Consider the following 24,383-nt stretch of genomic DNA (forward strand, 5'->3'; position numbering starts at 1 on the left):
GGGACACTTGACAGAGGTATCGTGTAAGATGAAAGTGGGACACTTGACAGAGAAGTGTCAGAGGTATCGTGTAAGATGAAAGTGGGACACTTGACAGAGGTATCGTGTAAGATGAAAGTGGGACACTTGACAGAGGTATCGTGTAAGATGATATTGTGACCTTTTATTTAACACTCTTTGTGATATCACCAACAAGTAGGCTGTGATATCACCAACAAGTAGGCTGCGATATCACCAACAAGTAGGCTGCGATATCACCAACAAGTAGGCTGCGATATCACCAAAAAGTAGGCTGCGATATCACCAACAAGTAGGCTGTGATATCACCAACAAGTAGGCTGTGATATCACCAACAAGTAGGCTGTGATATCACCAACAAGTAGGCTGTACTTCAAAACTTCATAACACATGTTGTTAAGGAAACGATTCAACTATTTTGATCACTGATATAGTAGGAACTCGTTGTAAGTACTTCACAAATGCTCTTTAAACAAACAAACAAACAAACAAACAAACAAAAATAACATAAAATAAAATAAAATAAAGATATTAATTGCCCGCCTACAAGAAACTTCATATCATAAGTGGTTTATGAGGAATTCTTATCTTAACAGTCATAATTATGTAAAAGTATGCTTTTTCACAGATACTTCAATACACAATTGAACAAATCAAGTATAGGCCTAAACACACTACATGCTACTTTCCAGTATTAATATTTTACTCTGTATTTAGTCAAATAAACGTTTATAAACGTTTATATATTTCTATTTTTTACTTGCACATTTTTATTTGATAGATTTTGATTTATGTTGCTTATTGTGTCAAAGGTATTATATAATATTGAATTAGTAGCAAATAAACTTTTGATTTGCACATATCAATTTCTGATTCATAGATATAGAAGATTCACACTTGTATGTGTATTTATATTCTTGTTTTCTTATTTGTACAAATGATTTTCTTATCGTAAAGTGTCATATCTTCTTAATTATTGTATATTTGTATTTTGAACAGACATTAAGCATACTGTATTCTGAAATAATTTTCTGTTTGTTGATTCTGTCCAGCAACAAGTTCGCCTTGAGACGAAGTATACAACACGACACCCTACGATTCGGCACATTACGGTGTATGACCCTCGCATAGTCCGTCACATAGCCCTATGCACGTCGCAGACGACAAAACAACGCTACGACAATCGTAACAGTATTCCGTACTTTTAATTTCGCCTTCTTATAAGGCTGAGTTTACTGGATGGTCACGTGGTAGACAAAGTCAATAATTGGATGTTATTAACAACTACGTAACAAATAAATACTCATATAGTCGACAAACTTTTTAGTTCGAAGCAGTTTAAACTAGGTAACTAAGGAAATGATTTATTCTTTGTGAGAAGTGAAAGGTGAGCGACAATGATTAATCACGAATGAACTGAACCTTTTTTCTGCAGTAAGTTTACACACATACCACTTGATTCGTCCGATAATGCTCCTGTTTGTGACGTTAGATTATGGTATTATATATTTTTTAAAATATAAACAAAAGATGTTTACGTTATTCAAAAAAAAAAAAAAAAAATAAAATAAACAGCATTTAATGGGCATAGGAAACTATTTTGACAAAATATTACATTTCGTCAAAATTAAGTGGACATGTTAGTTTAGTGCACATATTTATTCAATGATACCGACTTTTAAATGTCTTATACAATATCACTTTTTTATTACTTTTTATTTACTTCCAGAGAAACTAAAGGACAATCAACTACAAGGCTGACAACTCCGCATTAATGTGTATCCCTACCATTATTCCTATGCATGTGATATTGGTCTATTTGATTTAATAAAGTGACTTACAAATTATATATTACAAAGTATTAAGTGATAAGCTATGTCGAGACAATTCGAGTTCTCTGAATTCAAATTCCATCATAGACAAGACCATTCGGTAAACGAAGAAAGAAGCAATATGTCTGGTGGCGGATTCTATATTTCAAAGGCAAAAGCAATGATACTTGTGCTTTTGGCACTGGTCATTGCCCTCAGTGTCGGTATTATAGTGCATTTTGCCGGTCAAGCTAAGGATGTGGAAAGTAAGTGATCTAACTAAAGTTCTTTATTTCTTTTCTGTTGATGTAAACATCTTACGTATAAACTTATACATGGATTTCTTACATACATATATTTCTTAGATGTAAACATCTTACGTATAAAACTCATACATAGATTTCTTAAATGTAAACAGCTTACGTATAAAACTCATTCATGGATTTATGTAAACATCGTACGTATAAAACTCATACATTGATTTCTTAGATGTAAACATCTTACATCTTACTGATAAAACTCATACATGGATTTCTTAGATATAAACATCTTACGTAATTAATATGCGTGTAAAATTTAGGTATAAACAGTTTTTCAAGAAAAATCAACATTAATCATGCCAGCCCTTTATTGATTTGTCATGGCAACATCTGTTTTGTCATGTCAAACGTAACGCATAAATAGTTATTGTATTGATAAAATAGTAAAACAGTCTAATTTTTAAACCGAAATTTGAGATAGTTTTGATGTTTATGTAAAGGTTGATTTTTTTTATTAATACTGATATGACAAAGAATAACCAATAGCTTTTATAAATTACCAAGTAATGTTGTAATATATCAATGTTTAAAAGGTCGGCCCATTAGATATATAGGCTCTATCCAGAGCGGGGATCCACCTTTGCGACTTCTGGAAATGTTAATATTATCTTTGCATTGAGTTATTTCATTTATTTTCTAGGCTCAGCATGTCCCGATGCCAAATGCCCAACGACGCAAAGGACATTGACGACAACAGATTCAACATCTGGTTCCCTCACAACTGCAACAACAGCGCCCCCTGCCGTCTTGGATGTTCGACTTCCCATGGCTCTCAACGCTTTGTTGTACACAGTTGAACTCCAGCCTCATATGTACACCATGAAACCAGACGAGATCACGTTTAATGGGTCGGTCAGGATATTGTTCCATTGTAGGGAAAATACCGACAACATTACTCTACATATTAAAGATCTAAATCTGACCGGTAGGTTAGAAATTAGGGAACATTTTTGTCTGAAAAGATGTTTTGTAATATATAATTACACAATGGAGAACGGGCATTCCGCTCAACGTGTCAAACTAGGAATTAAACATATTTAGAAATACTGGCATATTTCTATTTACAATAGCCGGTTAAATTTCATGAAAATAAAAATAATTTTATATATAATTTTTCGTGAAAAGTCAAAAACTTTTCTAGAAAATACTTTTTTTATTTACGTAAGTTATGGTGTCACTATCGGTGGAAAATTCACGTAAGTAGCAAGCACTAATATACGATATAAAGTATTTTGCGAAACCTTAACCTCTCTTTTCATAAAAAATGACTGCTTTCACGAAATTTTGAAAAAAAAAATTGTTTTATTTTCGCGAAAAAAGTGTCTTGATTTTTTCCCGGAAATATTTTCTGGTCATTGAGAAAAATGTCGGAATAGTGCCCACTACTGCACTATGATAATCTGATAATTGTTTTGTGACTTCTTTGAATTTTTGCGAAAACCTTTAGTTTTCATGAAATTAAAAGTTTTCACGAAAGTTAAAAGTTTTTGTGAAAATAAAAGTATTCGAAAAGAAAGGAAAGACTTCACAGAATAGCTTGCTATCGTTTGTCGTCCTTAGCAGTATTTATAATGTGATTTTTCCACCTTTTACATTTCATGAAATTTAACCGTATGCTGAAATGGTGTGACAAATTGACTTGTCAGTAGTTTAAACATAAACGACAGAAGTGAAACTTAGTTTAAATACATGCAATGCAGAACTATGTTTATTAAAAACATGCTTCACAAATTTTTAATCTAAACCACTTTCTAAGAAGACTCCATTTTAATTACAAGGTAGCGACAACGAAATTAATCAACGATATCAAGGTAAGCAATAATTATGTGGTATAAGCTAGATATATGGACAGATTACACATGTAAGTAATTCACGGTGTCAGTAATTCACGGTGTCAGTAAGTCACAACTTAAGATATTCCGAATTAGAATGCATACCATGATATATCAAATATGAAGCATAAAAAATATGTCATACAGATATGTCGGATATAACGATATGTCGGAAATGACAATTGAAATACTTTACAGGAAACATATCCGTGACCCACGGGCACGAATTTGAGGACTTTTACCACAGACTGGAGTATGATACCGCACGTCAGTTCCTTATAATCTATACTAAAAAGCAACTGATGTCTGGACATAATTACACTGTCGATATTACTAGCTTTGAAGGTCCATTGAGACAGCAAAGGTTAACTGGACTGTACCTCAGCTCGTACAAAAGAGGAAACAGAACTATGTATGTACACTGTATAAGTAAATCGTCAATTTTATACTTTTAAATTTCCATTTGTCAATGCAGTAAACTTGAGTGTTTGATATACATTAAAATTACCAAGAATTGGCTTGGAATTTATTGGAGCTTGTAATATCTCGAAACAGACAAACTTATTTCGTAAACGTTAGAAATGGGAACTGTTTTAGTTATACTATACACTCCTTTTAAATTAATGACCTCGGGAAGCATATCATTTTGAAACTGTCAGGCCTAGCGTCTGTGACTAAACTCCTTCTGCATTGCACTTTTGAAAATAACTTAACCGAAACTAATTACACATAATTGTGTACCGTGCTGACTCAAGTTTGGTATTTTATTACCTTTTATAGTAATCTGTTTTAGATACATTGCTGCGAGTCACATGCAACCGACGGATGCTAGAAAGACTTTCCCGTGTCTCGATGAGCCAGCTATCAAATCTGTGTTCGAGGTCACGTTAGTGCGAAAGAAACATATGCAATTCATATCGAATATGCTAATCTCTACTTCATCTGATAGGTAATATGTGTGTGACGTACGATATTTTGTGGAGTTGTCGGTTGCTGCTATGGACTATTAGATTTATATCCGGGAATCCGTAGCCTCTTGTTACTTGATGATGACGGGTATATTATGCTATACGGGTATTTAGTACTGATTCTTACTTATTACAGAAGGTTTTACTGCTTTTTGCCATAGGATTCAAAAACGATATAGTGGATAAGTTTAACCCCTATTTTAAACAACAAAAAAGATATTATTGTTTTTCAAAATCCAATTTTTGTGAATAGTCTAAAGGGTATCAAAACCATTGGCAATATTTGCATATGTAAACATTTATTAGAACGCACTTGTTTTGTCGTTATCCCGAATTTCAGAGGTGACAGTTTGGTTGCGGACAAATTTGAGAGAACTCCAAAAATGTCAACATATCTTCTTGCTTTTATCATCTGTGACTTCAACTACACTCAAACTATAACTAACAACGGTACAATGGTAAGAGTATACTGTCAAATTATCAATGTTTGTTTCACAGTAACTGTATCAGTCATAACTGCTTATTCCTTTTTCAAACACAGGACAACGAAACTCATATAAAATTCGTTCTTTAGAATTTGTTTTAAACATTTCCCACATACTTTTGGTGTATTGAATTTATCATCAAATACCTATCCCGGTGTCACATCTTTGTACAATGGGCAATTAAAATGGTTATTACATCAGTTATTACCCATTTTGTCGAAGATTGTTTTAAAAATTTCGGATTCGTGAAAGATTGCAAAAATGCATTTTGTTAGGACACGGGGTTTGATTTCTGATTAACAAATTACATTCGAGCCGCACCATGAGAAAACCAACATAGTGCGTTTGCCACCAGCATGAATCCAGACCAGCCTGCGCATCCGCGCAGTCTGGTCAGGATCCACGCAGTTCGCTTTCAAAGCCTATTGCAATTAGAGAAACTGTTGGCGAACAGCATGGATCCTGACAAGACTGCGCGGATGCGCAGGCTGGTCTGGATCTATGCTGGCCGCAAACGCACTATGTTGGTTTTCTCATGACGCGGCTCATATATTTTGCAGCTACGTACCTGGTCGAGACCGGACGCTGTTGATCAGACGGAATACTCTCTACAGCTTAGTGCTAAACTATTGACTTTCTTCGAGGACTATTTTAGGATAACTTACCCGCTTCCAAAAGAAGGTAACTGCGTTTTGAATTTTCGGTTTTCTTCTTCGTTTAGTTCTATTATGAAGGTTAATCTCGTGCGGAGATTCGATTGGTTTAAATTTCCGATTTTAAGCAAATAAATTGATAGAACTGTCACTTCTTGGTCCTCTTAAATATGTGATTGGTGGACTTTTATAAACAAAAATAAGATATTTACTAAAGTAATGCGTTATTGTAGTTTGATTGATTGTAGAGCTTTTATGTTTTTTAATTTCAACTTTTAAAACTGTTTCAAGACTATGCGTTGAAAAGCTATGGAAATACTTTTCTGTAACACAACTACTTGAATATATTAGGCAGTAAGAAAGGACAGGCACATCTCCGTTGAATATTAGAAGAGAATATAAAAATGAGAAAAGTCAGCAAGATCCTAGACTTGATCAAGTTTTGTCGGAATTATTACTCTTTAATGTTTGACATGTTTTCAGATATGATAGCTGTTCCAAATTTTCGATGAAGTGGTATGGAGAACTGAGGACTGATCACTTATTCAAAAACAGCTATGTTATACAAACCCGGTGTATCATCTGAAAGGCGAAAACAATATGTTGCATTGGCCGTTTCTCACGAACTTGCCCATCAGGTTTGTCTATGTGTTCATGTTTTGAAATCTAAAACGTCTGTAAGTTGAAGTTTGGCTTTAACTTACTGTGATACATTTTACACCGGAAAAATCTCAACATTGGTATAAGCTGTGCCTGCCTCTTTGTCTTTTTGATTAACTGCAATATAAAAGATTTTGAAAACACTGCATATGTGCAACATATCTTGAATATACTGGAGTAGATCACGCGCATCCGGATTGGAAAATGATATTAGTAATTTGTAAAGTTCATAGACGTCCAATAAAACGTCATGGCATGAAGATGTGTCCGTTGCCAATGTTACCTCATCAGAGCATAACTAGCTAAATAATGATACATTCTTAAACGAAACTTCTTCTTAAATCCTTATTTACTTATATTACTATCTTTTATTTTAGGATTTCATTAATTCTATGACTAAAGCGTTATTTAACAGACATTTTTGTAAGTGGCTTTGAAAACTATTTTATTAATATGAAACATTGAAATAAGTCGTGAACCAACCATTTGTAAACTTTAATGTCACAGTAAGTTAACAGTAAGATTAATTCTGTTTGAATTAAAAGTTAACTTCAAAACATTTTTGTTTAATTTTCAAATTGACATAATTTAATTTTCACTTGTCTGGAAGGTTTAATGTACCTATCATTAAACAATAACTAATATTACACATAAACTAAGAATTAATGATAGTATATCGTGAACTTTCTTTGGATTGATTAAGGTTTAGATAAATTACACAATGACAATTTTCTACTTTCTATTATTCCAACTGTTTTTGACAGTTTGATCAGTTTGCTGTCAACGTTTTTCAAGAAGTGTTCAAAGCTGATGGACTGGTTTCTTCACATCCTGTCTATATGCCAGTTGCACATCCGGAAAAGATCAATGAAATTTTTGACAGCATTTCATACGATAAGGTAAATGCTGGTTTTCGTAACTACGTCAATCATTTTCTTCTTCTGCTTCGTGCCGTTTTGCACCTTTTGGAAAACAAACTTGTTCGCTATGAAGAAAGTCGTTGTTGCTACGTAGGCAATCTTAAACTTCAACTAGATTAATCTCGTAGGATTGTTTTAACTTAATGTCAAAAGTTCATATTACATGAACCAATTAAACCGTCATTTAAACTTTCATAAGATAAACTAATAAATACATTGCATGATATTTCAAAATGATTTACGCCATGTCATAATTAGCCTTTTCGCGCGAATTTAAGAATCAACTTAAATTTCATTTGTATATTTAAGGGAGCATTTCATTTGTATATTTAAGGGAGCATCCATTATTCGAATGATGAGATTTTTCCATACGACAGCGATACAAATTTTTAATTGTTGAGAATTTAGATTGAGTAATTTCTTACATCAATATTAAGCAAACAGGTTCATGATCAGTAGGAGAAATAATTTAATAAAAGCCGGTTTTGAAATTGAACAACAGTAAAGCTCAGACCTGTTTTACTGTGAAAACCGTTATAAAACACCCATTATCAAGATGCATATTGGATATAAGCAAAGGGATGTAAAGTATAACTTAATCAGTACATCTGATGACATGTGAAGTTCCACAATATAATGTTGACGCTGCCTTCAAATAACTCATATGTCAACAATCTGACTCATATGAAAATAAGACAATAACTTTTACTGTAGTTTGGATAATTTTTCAAAGTTAATGTTGTATATACTGTATGATCTGCTTTAAGTTGTTCTATCAAAGCAATCCAATTCCTGTCATCGTAGATAGGTATGCTTTAAAGACTTAATTCTGTGTTTAACATTCAATTTTGATACTTATGTCTGAATCCATTATCAGTTCATTTTTAAATACTTTACTTCCCCTCGGCAAAAACTCCCTCCCCCACCCCACCCATCATTGTTGGTTACAATCTAACGAATTATAGCATGATATGTATAAAGTATGATTAGTTCAAAATAATGTACTCCGATAAAGTTTGTGAATTTTAATTTATTGCACACGTGTAATCAATATGCAGATTGTATCAATATTTGATAAAATACGTGTTTGTATTTGTACTTCCGTTCTTTTAAATTGATTAGCGTTTTATTGAATAATAAATGAATTTATCTCTGAGTTTAGTTCACAATATTGACACTTTTGAAAATACCTACGTTAAACATTAATTTCAAAACACGAGTTAGTCTATCTATTGCAAAGGGGGGGGGGGGGGGGGGGGGGGGGTCGCAGTTAGGTGTCTGCGCAAAATGTTTTTTGATTTCCTCTATATTTTATGACAATATACCTACATGTATTAAGTTTCATTCAGAAGTGTTACTGTTATCAGTTTTGACTTACTTTTATAGAAATAGAAATTTAAAGTGGGTGGGGTAATTTGACATGTAACCAGCCAGGAACACAATCTCCGCCGCGTTTTTAAAAATGGTTCAAACTTTTTACCTGGAACTTCCGTGATAATGCAATGGACATTTTACACAACATGTTGCATTTTAAATTGTCTTGAATACTTTTTTCAACACAGAGCCACAAAGTGGCCTAATCAAATTTACTGATTTTTAATGGACGAACTTCACCAAAAATCTAAAACATTTTTTATTAGTTGAGATATTTAGGTGTTATTTTCAGCAGATATTGTAAGCTAAATAAACATTAAAATGACAATATATCAGTACACTCTGATTAATATTGGAATAGTGGTACACTCTCAAACTAGGGAAAAGTGGGTGGGGTAAATAAACATGCGAAGCTAAACATTCGAAGCAACAGAACTATAGGAATAATAATTTTGCAGTTCAAGAAATGGCCTCAGATTATCTACTTCTATCTTAATTATGCCGGTATGAGTGGTGGAGGCATATAGATTTGGTCTTGTCCGTGCATCCGTGTGTCTGAGCGTCCGTCCGTCGCCCGAAGTTTTTGACGCATCTAGCTCAAAAAGTATTTGATATAAATTGATGAAAAATTGCATGAATTTTTATCGTGATATGTACTTGCGAATCTTTCATTTTTTGTCTGGCTCCGCCCCTTTTTTCCAGAATTATGGCCCCTGACATAGTCAAAAACACATATTTTCACCTTGTGACACGCCTAGCTCAGAAAGTATTTGATATAGATTGATGAAACCTTGCATGAATCTTAACCATGATATGAACTTGCGCACCTTTTATTTTTTTACGGTCTCTACACCCTTTTTCCAGTGTTTTGGCCCCTGAAATAGTCAAAAATGCACATTTTCACGTTGTGATGTGGATAGTGCAAAAAGTATTTCATATAAATTGGTGAAACCTTGCATGAATCATTATTGTGATATGAACTTGAGCATCTCCTATTTTTCGCCTGACTCTGCCCCCTATTTCTAGTGTTATGGCCCCTGAAATAGTCAAAAATGCACATTTTCACCTTGTTGTGCGCCTAGCTCAGAAAGTATTATATATAAATTGATGAAACCATGCATGAGTCTTTATCATGATATGAACTTGTGAACCTCTTATTTGTCGTCTGGCTACTATTTCCAGAGTTATGGCCCCTGAAATGGTTCAAAATGCACATTTTTATCTAATGACGTGCCTAGCTCAGAAAGTTTGATGTAAATTCATGAAGCACTGCATGAGTCTTGATTATGATGTGACATTGCACACTTGGCATTCTTCTTGAGAACCTTAGCGCTTATTACAGAGTTATTGCCCTTAAAATAGCCAAACTAGTGGATGTTTTGTTTGTGATGCTCATAGTTCAAGAGGTATATGGCCTAGAATGATAAATCCTCTGTATAAAATGTTTGTTGAGGCTATATCCCCTTAAAACTGCAAACATGAATCATTGAATTATTGCCCCTTATTTTTGACAAATGTACAAGTGGGGGCACACCATGTGTCTTACAGATACATTCTATATCAAATACTTTCTGAGCTAGGCGTGTCACAAGGTGAAAATATGTGTTTTTGACTATGTCAGGGGCCATAACTCTGGAAAGAAGGGGCGGAGCCAGACAAAAAATAAAAGGTACGCAAGTACATATCACGATAAAGACTCATGCAATTTTTCATCAATTTATATCAAATACTTTTTGAGCTAGATGCGTCAAGAACTTCGTGCAACGGACGGACGCTCACATGCACGGACAAGACCAAATCTATATGCCCCTACCACTCATAGAGGCATAATTAAGATAGAAGTAGATAATCTGAGGCCATTTCTTGAACTGCAAAATTATTATTCCTATAGTTCTGTTGCTTCGAATGTTTAGCTTCGCATGTTTATTTACCCCACCCACTTTTCCCTAGTTTAAGAGTGAACCACTCTTCCAATATTAATCAGAGTGTACTGATATATTGTCATTTTAATGTTTATTTAGCTTACAATATCTGCTGAAAATAACACCTAAATATCTCAACTAATAAAAAATGTTTTAGATTTTTGGCGAAGTTCTTCCATTGAAAATCAGTAAATTTGATTAGGCCACTTTGTGGCTCTGTGTTGAAAAAAGTATTCAAGACAATTTAAAACGCAACATGTTGTGTATATGTCCATTGCATAGTTATTTTATCTCGAAAGTTCCAGGTAAAAAGTTTAAACCATTTTTAAAAACGCGGCGGAGATTGTGTTCCTGGCTGGTTACATGTCAAATTACCCCACCCACTTTAAATGTGAATTTCTATAAAATTAAGTAAAAACTGATAACAGTAACACTTGTGAATGAAACTTAATACATGTAGGTGTATTGTCATAAAATATAAAGAAAATCAAAAAACATTTTGCGCAGACACCTAACTGCGACCCCCTCTTTCATATACTTATGTATAGACTGATTTTGTCTATATTTAGTTGAGCAAGTCAAGTCTCTCGTTAACCTTTTATAATGCCTATACATAATGCATGTATACCTTCATTTTCACATACGATTATTAGTTAAATTAAAGTTTTCTTTGTTGTAGAGAGCTACATTTGATGTTGTGTTTGAGTATGGTATTTTTGAACATCTTTCTTGATAATCATAAATCAGAATTTCGTGGAAAGTGTTAGACACGTTTATATGTATGATATAACAAACTTGTTACACTCCTTTTTTCAGACATATTTGAACAGTTTACGGTATGATGCTTCTTTCCATGATGACCTTTGGTTTGCCCTGGACAACGTAAGAAAATATATATAAATACGTCTTACAGTAAAGAGTCATGGCTATTTTTGTTTTTAAAATACGAGAACAACTTTCGTTTGAATTTTACACAATTTAAGTAAAATGTAATAGCAAAATTCATAGAATAAGTTGTTCCAAAACTATATCTTATTAATATATATTGTTTAAGATCTAAAAAAATGAATTTAGCTTTGTATGTATTAAGAAAAATTGGGTATTTCTCTTTTAATGAATAAATACCGGTTTCAGTCCATAAAAAGCTGGTAAAATACCATATGATTGAAAGACTAGACAGTATTTCGAAAATTCTATTTACATTAACGTTAATTTTGAATAAATTTCCAAGAAAAAAAAAAACACAGCCAGGGGCACGTTTCATGAAGACTACTAAGGACAAAGTTATAACTTGGGAGTAAGGTGTTCACGAACATCATTTCAAGTCGATTTAGTTTAATTATTCGCATAGTCTAAGAATCTGAACTGAAGAAATATAAGGTAGATTTGTCTTATACATTATAATACATGTCTTTGATAACTTGTACAAAGTATAGCTTATGAAAAAAAATGTGATTTAAAAGTCCGCGAACAAAAGATGGAACATGATATGTTTGTGAAACAGGCCCCGGGATTATACAGTATAAGGTATTACTTAAAACAGACACGTATCATTTAGGCCATTAGTGAATAACTGTAAGTCTTACAAATATGAGGTCTCCAAGCGTGTTTTGCTATCCGTTCATTACGTTTCAACAGCTACTTGTACAAAAGCAGATGAGTGTAAAAATGAATCGGCGGATGTTTCTTTGAAATAGTATTCAAAGTAGCAAAGACACACCTATGAAAAGGGGCATTCGTTGGGAGTGGTTTAGGTTGCTGAATTCGAATCACGTGCCCTTCAGCAATGTTGGTTCGAGCTTCATTTGAGGCGTACAATTCTTCAAGTGAAGAAATTATCCTCCTGGCTTATGGAAGGTCGGTGGTTCTACCCAGTTGTCCACCCAAGATAAAATAATGCTTGGAGAGGCACCTGGGGTCTCCCTTCACCGCGAAAAGCTGGAAATCGCCATATGACCTATACTTGTGTCGGTGTGACGTTAAACTCAATAAAAACAAGCAAACACATATAAACGCTTTAGTGAAAAGGAGACAAATTAATCTTCTTCTGTATTTCGTTAACTTGAGTATTTTTTGTTTTTGATCATTTCCAGCAATCTACAGTGGAACGCAACACTGTAACTAACGTCAAGGAGATTATGGATACCTGGATCCTACAAATGAACTATCCTGTTGTCAAGGTAACGTTTGACAAGGCTGGACAGCTAGGACTAGAACAACATAGATATCTGCAAGATCCTAATGCAACGGACCCTCGAGAATATACATCACCATTTGGGTTTGCATACTATATTATAATCAATATAAACTTAAAAGACATTGCTTCAAGTCTGTTCAGATAGGATTGCAATATCTAACGGCAGGTTTGTCTACTGTTTCATCAATATAACCCATAAAATCTTTACTTTAAAGACATTCATGCAAATCTGGTCAAATAATACTGTAGCATTTATATGAGCTATGCTCAGTTTAAATGTAAAATGTTGTGGTTTGGCATAAACAAACCTGCTACAGTTTACATTTATTGCGAACGTATGTTTTTAATTGTTATCATAAATGTTTATCTCTTTCATTTTACTTTTAGATACAGATGGCATATTCCATTCTCTTATACAACGAGCGTCGATAAACGGTTTGATGTAAGCTCTAAAGATGTCATATGGATGCACAAAGATGAAACTAATACCGGTAGTATGCATCTTTATTAGTGACAGTTTAATATCAAAATATGGATCGCTTGTTTGCTGTTTCCTTTTCCAAAAAAGAACCCTGTATTTGATATATAGTACGCAAGTTATCAAATGAAACAGAAGAAAATACTTTTATGGAAAAAAATCTTGCAAACAATATTTGATGACGCACAATTGTGTGGCAGACTTTCTAGCACAAAAACTGACCGATCTTGCCGTCATTTTCTGAGAGTTGTAGATACAATGATATTAAAAATGACTATTTTCTAGTGTAGTAGTTTTTTCATGATACCTGAATCTGAGCTACAAAGGTCAAATTATAAGAAGTCTTTCAATGATAAAGAACAAATGTAAGTGTCTTAAACCATACATTACAATCAATTTCGAAATTTTAACACGAAGCTAATTAAAACGAGACTTTAGTACTGACATATTAGGCCGCTGGTACTTTCTACTCGTGGAGAGGAGGTTGGGGTGGGGTGGGGGAGGGAGTTTTTGCCGAGGGGAAGTAAAGTATTTAAAAATGAACTGATGTTGGATTCAGACATAAGTACCAAAATTGAATGTTAAACACAGAATTAAGTCTTTAAAGCATACCTATCTACGATGACAGGAATTGGATTGCTTTGATAGAACAACTTAAAGCAGATCATACAGTATATACAACATTAACTTTGATTATTTGTTAGGTTTTAAGATAAACCAATAACATTGAGGTCATAAGGCGACTTTCTCAGAACATTGTACTAGTACATAAAAAGGATGTACATTTGTTCAGGTTCGACAATGCAGAAAGCTGGGTTGAACCACCTACCAATAGCCAGCCAATCGGGGTAGATTTCTGGCTTGAAAAACCTCTGTATTCATATAGGGTTTCTAAAGCACAAGGCTGAGGGTCAGACGCGCGTGGTTTACAGATAATGTATACACAACGCATTTGCTTTAGTTTTAATTACGTCAATAATACTTATTGGATTTGTAAAAATTAACATTTTCTTTATCAGTTTAGACATATAATGTGTGTTTCCAGGCTGTTCATGCTACCAACAGAGCACAGATTATAAACGACGCTTGGAGTCTTGTAACGTATGCAAATATAAATATGACATTGTTATTAGCTGGACAGTAAATGATCTCAACATCAGAAGAATACTGCCAGAAGAATTGGAAACGAGACCTATGTTATTTTTGCGAATGCTCTTGACATAACATAAACACTCGCATTATGATGTAACAAATTAAATTAAACCTGAGATTAGAAAATAGTCGAAACTGAAATAGTTGTAAGAAGTAAATACTAAATATTTACAGGATAAGTAAAGGTTAAAACTGCCTTTATATTTAATATGACATGTAGTACTGAGTTGTTTTGCATTCAAAATCGTACAAATCATGAACATTATTTCTTGTGGTATCTCTGGCAGGAAATACAGTCACGTGCTATCTCTGACAGGAGATACTTTCAAGGCACCGAGAGTAGTGTTTGTCTCAAAGAGAAAAACAGAAATACGAAAGTGATTATGTAGTACTAATAATATTAGCAATACACATGAGAAATAACAATACAGAGTATTATGTAGCATGTAATGACATTATTACAGCGTATCTGTTTACAAGTCATTTCATTATTTCAGATCAGGTGATCTTGATATGTCGGTCGCATTGAGAACAACAGAATACCTAAATAACGAAAGAGAACTAGCACCTTGGACCGCTGCAAAAAAGCAACGGTCCAAGGTGTTAGTTCTCTTTCGTTATATTTTTGTTGGTTCTATGATAAAGAGGCATCTAATATACGGACCGTTCATGGTATGTCAACATTTGCTTGTAAGACAAAAAAGCCGAATTATGCCAATTAAATATGTGAAATATTAAGGCGATTTATTGTACAGTACATTTTGTCTGCATAAAATCAGAGAGGCATACACTATGTTTATTTTTATGAATGATAAAGCATTATTTTGACATTATACTGTCTTTTAGACAATTGCTTTCAACAAGTAAAAATACATCATTATATGTATTCCGATTGAATATTTTTCACAACTACGGCTGTCAAATAAATTGCGTTACTTCTTACAACTAACTGGAGCACAAAAATAATTGAATTGAAAGTGAATTTGCTCAGGCTTGATTAATAAACAGGTACCACCTTGTACTTTCTTACGCGCAATCTGTAAAAAGACATACATACATGATGAAGGAAGTCCATCAAAATCATTTGCTGGCATGTCTTTTTTTTGTGTGAGAGCCGTCAAAAGTAATATGTAATGTACACAGTGTTATGTAATCAGCTGAACGATGCACAACGTTGTACTGTTTCACAAAACTATACACTATTACACAAAATTGTGCAACAACAAAAAGCGGCGTTGTTACACAAAACTGCAATATCACACAATGCAAATGAAAGTAGGTTTCGGCCAAGAAAATCTTTTAGATATTAAGAGGAACAGAAATATTTGATGAAAGGCGCCAACTTTAATAAACATATGTGCAATTTGATATTTAACAAATAGATATTATAAAAGATAATAGGAAAGGGTAGATTTCTCGGAAGCACAGAGTACCAAAAACACAACCCAGAGCCACGCATTTACATAGTAGGCCCACAACAAAAAGAAGCTGTACTGGAAAAATATTTCAGACAGGTTGCTTCAAACATCCAACAAGTATATATTAATATAAGCTAAATATTGATAAAGGGGAAGGAAATGGCAAGGGGCGATACGGGGCCGGGGGTGGGGTTGGGGGGGGGGGGGGGGGGGGGGCGAACAAGGAAGAACACACAAGGGAACGCCATGCTCCTCAAAAACAGCCGTACCACTACGCAAACCACAACAGCACAGACACCTATGCACCAAAGACAAACACACAACGACGACCAACCGAACAACACACAAGAAAACAGCAGGGCACCGTTATAGATTCACAAGCTTACAAACGATAGAGAGCTTTTAAAACAATACTTTCAATGAATAAAGTTAAAAGAATATTGTACAGATTTATTCTATGAAAAGAATTCCTCTATAACCAACTACTTGAAGCCGTTTAAATGATGGTAATAATATTCATGATAATGATCCTGGAAACAGTAGGGGAATCTCAGCAGTATATACACACTGTAAATGTCTCTATTTCCAGAAATTTATGCAGAACAAGACCAGATTTGTGTTTGAAGAATTAACATTGAATAATACTGGATCTTCACACCTGGATTCGTGAGTAACTTGAGTACTTTTTTCATCGTTGTTATTCTTTAAAAATCGTTTGGTTTCCCGGATAACTGTCAAAAAGCTAAATTCTGACACTATAATAGTGTGCAACCTACTTATTTGACCAGTCGGAGTGAGTTATTTTTAAAAAAATGTGGCTTCTTATTCATGAAGACCAGTGCGACTGTCGCAATAATTTTCGAAGAACGGCTCTACACGCTGAACATCGACTGAATGCGCATGCGTACAAATGACTACCCTTTCATTAATTTTCTGAAAAGGTACAGATGTATTTCAAAGGAAGCCGAAACATGTTTGTTACTTCGAAGTGTCAGTCAAAGGTAGACGGAGACAAACCGTCAATAAAATTAACATGGCCTTCCACATAGGTTTCTTTTTTTTTTCCACGCAGAATTAACTTGATGAACTCTAACTATAACATAGTACAATACAACCGTTTTAATAAACTGCTATTTAGTTTTACCAGCAAATGATCTTTAATTTTATTACATTGAACAAGACCTATGACATTTTTATTAGTCAGTGTTGCAGTTAACTTGATATTTATCATTTGGACTAGTAGTACTAACAAAATTACTAGTTCCAGTGATAGATGTACAGTGAGCACATTTCGATGAAAAAAATGCATTTCTGATGAAATACTTAATGTCAAAATGGACAAGAATGTCTTTAAGATTTTTATTCTTTAAACGCAACCAAGGTTACCTATCATGAAACCTCTGCACTGAACAATTAGAGAAAAAAGCGAATCCCTATACGCTTTAAAGATTACACAATTGTAAGGTAAATAAGGATTTCTGATTTTGCAACTTGTAATTAGAGCCTCTTCGTTTGTGACACATAAACTATTCTCAAGTGCAATATCAACAGTATCTTTAGGGAAATCTCTGAAGTTATGTTTTGTGACGAAAGGATTTAATATTTAATATACACCTTTGTTATGAAACTGCTTTTGAGAGTAGCGCAATAAACAACCAGAATCTTATCTTTTTAAATGAATAGGTATTTACGGCGGACTATAGCAGGGCTTGCCTGTTCATATGGTGTACAAGCGTGCGTAGATGAAGCTAAACAGATGTTTTCGCAGTGGATGGGTGATCCTGAAAATAATCCGTAAGGTTCTAGAAACTCTAGTTTAATAAATATTCCCTACTCATTTAGTATGTTACAGTTTTTATTAACTTACACTCATTGTTTAACAAACAAGAAAATGCTTAAATCGGTATTTTGCTATCTGTATCAAGTTATAAAATGCTACCTCATTTCGTTTTGAAATATTTTTACGATGGACATATTCTAATAGTACTATGAGGCCATTCTGAAGTATTTCTAGTCCGCAATAAAAACATGAACATTCAGTAAAACCAAAAACAAACAGATTAAGTGCATTTCATAATTTTTGTTAGTTCCAAGAAGTTTCTGCGCTGAAGCATGTGTTGGGAAAAGGTCTACGTTATTGCGAGGCAGATTACGTTATTTTGGTTGTGTTTAACGTCACACTGACACAGTTATATTTCATTGACGCTCCTTCCTTTTCACTGTCACTCTGTCGTCCTTTCAGATATTTAGAAATGGCAAAAGATTCCAAAGAGATGAATGGGGAAGCTATCGTTTATGCTGTTTTATACACATCATCAAGTGCCTTTGGTCGGTAAGTATTAAATGATATAATTTATTCGGCTGATATTTCTAGCTTTTAAACACATTTTTAAACTCCGCTATTAAGGATTTAACATGCTTTGGTCCTATAACGGTTTAAAAGAAGGATAAAGGTTTGATAGCGTACACGTTTGTTTGTTTGATTGTTTTGGTTTTAACGTCATTTTTCATCAGTTATGTAACGGCGGGCAGTTAAGTTAACCAGTGTACATTTGGTTTATCATGCTGCAATTGTACGCTTTATCAGTTTGACATTATGGAATTTTGAAAGTGTTCACATGCGTCCATTAAAGTATAAGACGTTGTAAAATGTAAATAATACCTGATCAAAACAACCAGATTGCAGGAATTTTTGATGAATACTAGTATTTGCTTGGTGAGAATGCAAACTTCGTCAAATTACATTAAAAACATTTTACGGTCTGGTACCTATTGCTCTCGCTAAAACAATATCTAGCCAAAATACGTCTGACCCCTCTATTTATGTTACAAGGGTACATCAATCGTATTGTATTTTTACCACGTTCGAATCTTATATCGGGACTTGACGCCGTTTGTGACGTCATTTTAAAGTATATCGTCGCGTTAAAACGTTTCCTATCCTCGATACTTTCAATTTCACCCAGGCTAAAGAACATTGTCAAGTGTAAATGCGTTTTTAATTTAAATGATTAGGTTTGCATCGAGAAATATGCACTCTTTCTTTCGCGGAATATTGCTTTCGCGCAATATTTATGCTTCGGAACTCGTTTAGATTTTCTTTTCAAAATACTGCATGTTCAACTGAAAAAAAGACTTTATGGTCACATTACTTCCAAAAGTAATGTACCTGAAGTTAGATATATATATATATAATGTCAAGAGATCATGCCAACAACTTTCGATTTCGAAGTTTAATACATTAAATTTTACAAAACATCATCATTCACAAGCAGACAATATATCTTTTTTACTTTCATATATTATATATATCTTTTTCTATATGAAGATATCTGTTGGGAACTTTTTGGCTATGTGTTTACGCTGTGAGGTTTCACTTCACCATTAACTTCTGGAAGCTCGATAAATGACAATACCAAAGATAAAAAATGCCTATGCTTCTCTTTTTTTTCAGATCACTTGCATGGGATTTCTTCCGAACAAATTGGGATTTCTTTTTTAATCAGTAAGTATCTCATGTTCTGTTGCTGTATTAATCAAATTTGATTCAATCATTATTTTAATGATATTAAACGAAGTACAAAATTGTGACGAATAGGATGAAAATATATCGATTTTCTCAGTCTCCAACAATCTGTCGGGCTTCCGTAAACGTTAATACACAAAAGCGTGTATTGTCCCTATAATGATTCATGAGTCTTGACAAATCTGACTGATATTTTAGAACCATGATTGCAGTAGTTACTAAGCAACATAATCCAACTGTATGCAGGAAATAAATTAGTTTAAGTTCCTTTTATCACTTACTGTACTTTAATTTATTACAGGTTAAGCGCAGGAGATATTTCGTATATTATTATAAAAGACATAACGTCATCATTCAATACACAAACTGATCTGGAACAGGTATATTTCTTTTCTTTCCTTATATATTTCTAAGGCTTTGAAAGCGTTTTATTTGCAAAAAAAAAGTCTTTGCTAGAATAGCATCATTTAGGCAAATATAAGCAGACGTAGATGTAATACAACCATAGCATTACTTTCAATGTTCTCAACCCAAATATATTCTTTTGTGTAATATATTATACACGTATAGAACAACTAGAAAACTGCTATTTAATGGAAAAGTCAGTAAAATGATAATTTACCGTTGAAAACATTATTTCATCAAAAAGTCTGCTAAATTCTAGTCAAATACATACGAGGGGCGTTCAATATGTAATGTTACTCCGTATGTAGTTATTTTTAGATGCGGTTTTCGGCACATTATAGAGCAATTTATTGGGAACACAATGCTATGTAAATTATAACAATTGGTAGGTTCAAAGTAAAAATATAATTATTTGTGTGAGGTGTACTCAGGTAATCTGGACCATAATTATAATTTAGGTTTGCCCTGGGCATCCAGAGTCTCAGGAAAATAGAATAACTTGTAAAATCACAAAATTCTATCATTTTTCTATGAGGTACAGCAAGTTGTGATGAGTTTGTGTTTGTTTTAAACTATTTATCGCATTTTTAATTTTACAACACAACTAAAAAATCTAAACTCGAGGTTGATTCCATCTGGAATGGGTGTTGAGAGCAATTAATCAAAGTTGTAAGAACTAGTTTCGCAATCGAGAATTAAGATACTAGTATCAACTTAAGATACAAGAATTTTTAAATGATGATTATCGCCCCTGACAAAATTGCAGAGGCTTATTGTACTCAACTTATCATTTTTCGAGTAAAATTATACACATTCAATTTAATACTGTTATAAACTTTTTTAATTTAGTTTTCAAATGTTTTTGTGAAGACCATGATTTGTTTTATCTGTTTAAACTGAAAATTGAACTATAGTTCTAGTTGTTGAATAGTAGAATCAAGGAAATACATATTACAATCTCAATGTTTTGGACATAAAATTGTCCAGTATACCAGAGTACACCTCACTCAAATGATTATATTTTTACTTTGAAGCTACCGATTTTTATGATTTATATAGCATTGTGTTCCCAATAAATTGCTCCACAATGTGCCGAAAACAGCGGTTACGGAACTATGTACGGAGTAACATTACATATTGAACGCTCCTCGTAATTAGTTCAATCGCGCAATACCAGCGCAGTTTTAATTGAACATTTTATTTACTACAATAGGTATGGCGTATGACCTCCGTTGACTTCTCTTTATATTACCGCAGATCGAATCTTACTTTCCAATGGATCTAGGGGGAGGGGGAAATACTTCAGGCCATAATTTGTAAATTATACATGTTATTAAGTGAGCAGTGGTATATGAGTGTAACTGTGCACAACTATCCAATAATTGTCCTTGTCCCCTTTTATCATTTACGGTTATTATTCTGCCCCATTTTAATATTTAGATACGGTTATTTTATAGTTTATGCACTTTCATTAGTTTGAATTTGTTGCGTCAATCGGTATGTCAGTTTATTCATTTCATAATAACACTGCTTGATGTTATATGCTTCATGAATACAGTGACTATGATCATTTTTATTAAGCGCTGCCACCTTACACTCAAATCTATGAATCCACCATTTTTCGACTTACATTTGCCCGTTCTGTAATAACCTTCTGTCACAGCTGGAGTCTAACATTCGCATATTAGACTATGAAGATAGTCACCAATTTGATAGTCCATGTTTACAGCAAAATGAAATTCCAATATATCATCATATAGACTGCTTGAAGAACTTTTAATTTAAAATTGATGGTTTTTAATTTCTTAACAGTTGAAAGCACTTATTGACAGTATAGACAACTTTGGATCCTGTGCACGTGCTTTTACTCAAGCGCTTGAAAAGACAATGAGAAATATCAACTGGATGGCTGTAAACGTTCCAGTGATACAGAGCTGGTTCCATGAACAAGGATACTAAAGTTTATTATTCTAACAAGACAATTGCAGTATAGTAATTTGATTACTTATGTTATACTTCTCATTGCGAGAAATTATGTTAACTGATTTTAGGTAAAATGCGTCATCAGATTGTGATGAAATTTTGACATTGACGATATTTCCGAAAAACAAGCTTTACTTTGTTTCAGTTTTATTACACTTATTGCTGATGCAAACCTTCAAATCCCTTTTTATCTGGCGCGTTCTAAGAAAAGCTGGAAAATGAGCATTTTTTATATTTTTGTTACGTCCTTACAAGACACATGTATATGGTATCAATTTCATTTTGGAAACATGTACGAATTAATTCTGTCTACTATATTTTCCATTTAAAATTGAAAAAGCGTTTGACACGTGGTACCGGAGGTAAACTGCCTTAGTTATAAAGCTTTATATTTAAATGTCGTTAAGTGCGTATTCCTCCGTGGTCAATACCGCAGGAAATATTTTATTGCAGCGGCGACCTGAACTCGATTCCCGACTCGGACATGGTATTTGTTCTTGATTTGGATAGTTTAGAAACAAAAACCCTGTTTTAATGGTCATAATATGAACAAACTTCAATGTCAGAAAGATCATTTTTAGCCAAAATCTGGATGCCAGTGCCTTTAATCATATATCACCAATCTCAGGTATTTTCTTTTTTGTTTTAGATGCTTCTCGTTTTGTTGTCAGTATAAATATGTATTATTAATGTACTCACAATGTACCATACGATGTTATTATGCTCCCACATTAATGTGGCATATAGCGTTGCTGCTATCCGTACGTCCGGACTTGCGCCCTGAAATCTTTTGTATTCAACTGCTCCCACACTATTGACGTGATTCGCTTCAAACATTTACAGATGAACAAGCTGGATGTGCAGTAGAGCATAAAGGAAGGAACTTTTGCTGTGACTATTTTTAACACAGTTATGGCCTTTTAATTGTTTTGCTATGTAGAATATAGAGAAAATTCTTTTGTGTCCAACTACTCAAACACTATTGAAAGGATATGCTCAAACGTTTCACAGATGAAAAAACCTTGATGTGAAGATGACCGTGAATAATGGATTTGTTTCTGTGGCTTTTTTTCTAGAATTATGATGGCTCTTTCTTAAATTCACAAAATAGGACAACATTTTGGTGTGTTCAACTCCTCATACACTTTTTGAAGGAATGATTCAAAGTTGTTCAGATGCACAACCTTATCTGAATGTGGGGGCATCCGTGTCCTATGGACACAATTCTAGTTCGTTCTCATAGCAAATGTAGCAAACGTTTCCTCTGGTTTATATTTTTCTTTATGTATCTTATTTTATTATATTTTCATAAGAATTCTAGTTTACCTCTTGTATCATTTAATTGTTTTAAGAAACCATATTGCAATAGCTAATTTTGCCGTTTAATTTATGTTGACCTTGTGTTTCGTTTCAACAAGATCAACATGTGTATATTACCATATGACATATTTAAAAGTACAGAACGATTAAGTATCTAAATTGATAGTGGAATCATTACTAGAATTGTTTGGTATTTACATTTAGTAAATTCTGCTGTACAACAGTTTATATGAGCCGTGCCATGAGAAAACCAACATAGTGGGTTTGCGACCAGCATGGATCCAGACCAGCCTGCGCATCCGCGCAGTCTGGTCAGGATCCATGCTGTTCGCTTTCAAAGCGTAATGGAATTAGAGAAACTAATAGCGAACAGCATGGATCCTGACCAGACTGCGCGGATGCGCAGGCTGGTCTGGATCCATGCTGGTCGCAAAGCCACTATGTTGGTTTTCTCATGACACGGCTCATATCGCTTTGATGATATCAATATAGTTGCATTTTCATGTTTTCTTAAATGTTTGATAAATGTCATTGTTAACATGCAATTTATTGTACACCTTCTACGCTGAACTATGATATTGTATGTGTATGCTATTTACTGTCGCTGCTGTCTATTATGTATTGTTTGTGTTCTTATATCATTTAGCCTTATGGAATATTAAAAAATAATCTCAGCAAACTTGAACTTATGTATAATGAAGAAAATGATTTAGTATCATGTAACCAACAAACTTCTCATGACAAGATCGTGCTCACTTACCCTTGCCACCCTTGAAATGTGCAAAGGTGCACGTGCGACGAATGCCACCCAAATCCATGAATAAACTATCGTTTTTCATTCGTGAAAAAAACCTCTCGGTGAGCGTTCATCTTTTTCGTTCAATATAACTTAGATCATATATTTTGATTGATTTTTCAAATTACACGTATTCTTAATTTTG

General features: G+C 33.7%; 1 pseudogene; it reads left to right on the forward strand.

The window, feature by feature from the left end:
* The first annotated feature begins 1,971 nt into the window (after nucleotides 1–1,971).
* On the forward strand, nucleotides 1,972–22,098 carry LOC123553101 (aminopeptidase N-like; annotated as a pseudogene).
* Nucleotides 22,099–24,383: the final 2,285 nt, after the last annotated feature.

The sequence above is a fragment of the Mercenaria mercenaria genome, chromosome 4, assembly GCF_021730395.1.
Source record: "Mercenaria mercenaria strain notata chromosome 4, MADL_Memer_1, whole genome shotgun sequence".
Taxonomy (NCBI): Eukaryota; Metazoa; Mollusca; class Bivalvia; order Venerida; family Veneridae; genus Mercenaria; species Mercenaria mercenaria.